Here is a 4797-nt window from a genome sequence, read left to right on the forward strand (position 1 = left end):
ACCAAAAAAACTAAAAACCAAAAAACCACAACTGCCACTTTTGAAGAGCCTGGAGCAAAAACAGGGTGTTGGGAGCAAAAGCAAGCCACTGTGCATGCCCCAAGCACTCAACGCCACCACAGGGGTGGGCAAAACATCTAAGCCACCCCTCTGGCCCGACCCCCAGACACGTTCCTACCCTCACCCCATATAAGAAACAAGTTGCCCCCCTCAGGGAGCGAGCAAGCAAGGGAACCTGCCTTGTGTTCTCCCCCCCGCTGCTGCAGCAGGGGCCCTGATAAAGCCTTGCCTGAATTTCTCGTTGGGCCTCTGGTCAATTTCTATTGACTGGGGAAGGTCAAGAACCCTGGTCCCTAACACCTTCAGTTTCTTCTCTAGGTTCCTGACTTTCCCCCCCTTTATCTCAAGGTCTCATGATGTTGACTGAGAGAAGATATTTTGTGATGTGCTTCCTGTTTTGCAGCTTTTGGCCTCATTCTTCTTTATTTTGTAGGGGCTGTTTATGATAATGGCTTGTTATTTTGCCTTTGTGGTTTCATATTCTGGGGTGGTTTCTCATGCAGCTTGAGAAGAGTGCTTGTTTGTTTCTTAGAGCTGGATTTCTAAAAGTCATTCCAATCTTGGCTCTTCACTGGGTTCTTCACTGGGTACTTCACTTAGAACTGCTTTGTAAATTACTGATTCCACTGGAAATACTAAGAAAATTTTTGCTAAGAAAGCGGCTGTATTTCTGCATTTGATTACAGGTTGTGCCTATGCAAAACAAAGCTGGTAGAATGCAGTTACATTGTGCCCCTCCTCATCTGGGCACCAACCAAAGTCTGTAAAATTAGAGGCCACTGGTTTGAAAATATCTTTTTTTACACCTCACACCTCCCTTTGTCTCCTTGATTTCCAAACCCATATAGTACTAATATGGCTGTATGAAAGCTTGCAATAGACTGCATTACAAAACCAGTTCCAAAGTGAAATTTACAATCACATAGCAAGTGGCAACAAGCAAATTTTTGCTTTGACAAAGAAGAGTTTGGGCCTCCCTGGTGGCGCAGTGGTTGAGAGTCCGCCTGCCGATGCAGGGGATACGGGTTCGTGCCCCGGTCTGGGAGGATCCCATATGCCGCGGAGCGGCTGGGCCCGTGAGCCGTGGCCGCTGAGCCTGCGCGTCCGGAGCCTGCGCGTCCGGAGCCTGTGCTCCGCAACGGGAGAGGCCACAACAGTGAGAGGCCCGCATACTGCAAAAAGAAAAAAAAAAAAAAGAAGAGTTTGGCTAGAAGGCCAAACTCATCATAAATGGGGTCATTTTTTGGTGGTTGCTTTACTGTACTTGCTTCATTTGTTGTGGTGTAGAAGGATGTTTGTTATCCACAGTTGGAAACTATTGTTTTGTCAACATCTGTGCTAGCTATTATCAGCACAGCAGTAGTTTTTACATTCTATAGCTCTGAGTTTTTATTGGCTGTAGACACTTTTTTTTTTTTTTTTTTTTTTTTGCGATACACGGGCCTCTCACTGTTGTGGCCTCTCCCGTTGCGGAGCACAGGCTCCGGACGCGCAGCCTCAACGGCCATGGCTCACGGGCCCAGCCGCTCCGCGGCATGTGGGATCTTCCCAGACCGGGGCATGAACCCGCATCCCCTGCATCGGCAGGCAGACTCTCAACCACTGCGCCACCAGGGAAGCCCAGCATTGATCTTTTTTGCCAATTAAATTTATATGTAATATATAATCTAATATAGTCATAATTTATTTATAACATTTCCAACATTTTATTGTCTTTCAAGAATCTGTGGATTGACAGGGCTGGCTGGATGGTTCTGCTCCATGTGATGTTGGCTGGAGTTGCAGTTATCTGGGATCTCAATGGAGCTGCAATGTACAAGATGCATCACTCACACGGCTGGTCAGTGATGCTGGGGATGTAACCCTAGGGCCCACATGCGTGTGGTCTTTTCATACAGTTTGAGCTTCTCATAGCATGGCAGCTGGGTTCTGAGAGGGACTGTTCAAAGAACAGCTTTCCAAGAACCCCCTAGTCTTTTCAGAGAGAATTGCTTGCACCTCAGTTTCCAAAGGAGAGAAATACATATTTAAATTCCACTCCCTGGGAAGAGTATTCACTCCTTCTCATAGAATGAGGAGTAATTTAGGGGGAAGAACTTGGGGGAAAGCCTGACATTCACTGATCCAGACATTGGACTAGTGTTTTGAAACCGTGTACAAAAGTCCTCGTCTGGGCTTCCCTGGTGGCGCAGTGGTTGAGAGTCCGCCTCCCGATGCAGGGGACACGGGTTCGTGCCCCGGTCTGGGAAGATCCCACATGCTGCGGAGCGGCTGGGCCCGTGAGCCATGGCCACTGAGCCTGTGCATCCAGAGCCTGTGTTCCACAACGGAAGAGGCCACAACAGTGAGAGGCCCACATACCGAAAAAAAAAAAAAAAAAAGTCCTCATCTTTTGAAGCAAAATGCTGACTCAAGAGTGAATGTTTGGGAAATGTGAAGATGTAGAGAAAATAGCTGTTGGGCTGGGGAACTGGCAACAATTTAGACTATAATTCTGCCACATTGCAGAATCACGGAACTCCCAGTTCCCTAAAAGACATAGATAAAGGCCTGACACACATTCCTAAGTTGTTTGTACAGGAAGCTGACCCACCAGATGAAAACTGCTGACCACAAGCACATGGACCCCAGACTGGTTGGAACCAGAAGGCTGACGATGCTTGAAACTTCACCTTGATGCCAACCAATCCGAAGAACTGTCTATGAGCTGATCACACCCTGCTCCTTGAACACTATAACTCCTCACTACCCCCTCCAGGGTGGGTCACACAGTCTTGAGTCTTGAGGGCATTAGCCCACTGTGGCCTTGCCTGGCAAAGCAATAAAAGCTACTCTTTTCTACGTCACCCAAAACCCTGTCTCCACGTTTCTATTCAGCACGGGTGAACAGAGGCTGAGTTTCTGCAACGGTTTCTTTGCCTCAGATCAGGAAGCAGGCTCCACATCCCCTCTCTTGTGTTCCTGGGTCTCCCTGTGCCCATGTGCAGTCTGCTTGGTGCCCCCTGTTTCCATGCTCTAAGTTGACCAGAGAAGATCTGTTTCTGGCAGACTCAGGCTAGTCTCTCCTCCTCAGACATACTTCTCTGAGTCTCACCTGGTCTGGATGTTAGACCAGCTCTGGAGCAGCCCTCTCCCATTCAGGGAGGTGGTTTGGGAAATGCCATTATGACCTTTGATTCCTGCTGCATTTCTTCACCCCAGCACTAGGGGGCTCTGTGCTTTGGATGAAAAGGTGATAGTTGGCCCAGTTGACTTTTTTTTTTTTCCAAATCCGAAATGTATTGATTTAATATATTCATCACAAGGGCTCAACCAGAGACTTAAAATTAAAAAGCAGAAACAATGACTTGGGAGATTGGGATTGACATATATACACTAATATGTATAAAATAGATAACTAATGAGAACCTGCTGTATAAAAAATAAATAAAATTTAAAAAAATCATCTCACAAAACAACAAAACAAAACAAAAACAACAACAAAAAAACCAGAAACAAAACAAAGATGACAGTGTTACCAACCCAGGTACTTGGACACTTTAATCAATAGAAACTGATAAGAAGCCAGATAAGAAATTCAGGCAAAGTTTTATTGGGACTCATGCTACAGCAGGAGGGAGTGAGAACAAGAAACAGGTGCCCTTGCTCACTCTCCGAGGGAGGCAGGCTGGTCCCTTAAATGCGGTGAGGGTAAAGGCAGATCAGTGGGCCGGGCTGGAGGGGTGGCTTAGGTGGTCTGCCCTCCCCCTTGGTGATGCTGTGTGCAGGGATCATGCCAGTACCCTACTCAGAAGTGTATCGTACTGTTCCTAATTGCCCCGACTTCGACTGCACATGCGTGCAGTTATTGTTACTTCCTTATAGTTCCTTTGTATGCTGTTGCTGCAGTAGCTGTTTGTCCAGGTCCAAGTGCAAGCACTCTGGTAAAGCGTCCCAGGTCCCAACCTATCTCAACAGCACAGTTTCAGATACATAGTCCTATACAGAAATCAAGGAAAGGACAGACCATCTAAGGAAAATATAAAAAAGACAATACAAGGAGAGCAGCCAGACAGCTGGGTCAGGGTTCTTGGCTGGAGACCTGCTTTGAGTAGGTTTCTTGCAGGTATTTTTTAAAGGCTGTGGGGTTTTTCCAGAGGTTGCCAGCATATGTTCAAAGATCTATGGGTGTCGGGTTCTCCTAGCAGGCTCTGCATGCAGAGCAGAATGGTCCTGACATCGTACAGGATGGACCACTTGTCCTTCAGGATGTTCAGACAGATGTTACCCTGTGTGTCCCCGATGGGGTGGTAGCAGGGTGTGAGGACCATCACCGTGGTGGACAGATAGCCACTGGGAAACTCCAGGGAGAGCATATACCTTAGGTCTTCATATACTGGCCAGCTGTGCCATGGATGGTCCCCACCCATTTGAAAAAGTTGTCTGCTTCAGGGAAGGTAGAAATTCCTCTGTCAAATCAGACATTCTGAGGGTCATCAGCTCCTGCCATAGCCTCTTGCCTCTGGAGGCCTAGGCAGTGCTGCTAGGAAGACAGGAGCTGCAGGGCTGCAGTGCCAGTTCTTTGTGTGCATGGCTGTGAGTCAAAGCTATGGAGGGGAGAAGGGGCTCATTGACGCTCTGAATCTAAACAGTAACATCTGGAATGTGAATAGTAGTTCAAAATTTATTAACATGCTTACTGTATTTGACTTTAAAATAAAGACTGTTACAAGAGATAAGGAAGGACACTACATAATG

General features: G+C 47.1%; 1 pseudogene; it reads right to left on the minus strand.

The window, feature by feature from the left end:
* Window positions 1–4120: 4120 nt before the first annotated feature.
* LOC132496382 (ubiquitin-conjugating enzyme E2 C-like) lies at window positions 4121–4536 on the minus strand (annotated as a pseudogene).
* Between the last annotated feature and the right edge of the window lie 261 nt (window positions 4537–4797).

This window comes from Mesoplodon densirostris, chromosome 9 (genome assembly GCF_025265405.1).
Source record: "Mesoplodon densirostris isolate mMesDen1 chromosome 9, mMesDen1 primary haplotype, whole genome shotgun sequence".
Taxonomy (NCBI): domain Eukaryota; kingdom Metazoa; phylum Chordata; class Mammalia; order Artiodactyla; family Ziphiidae; genus Mesoplodon; species Mesoplodon densirostris.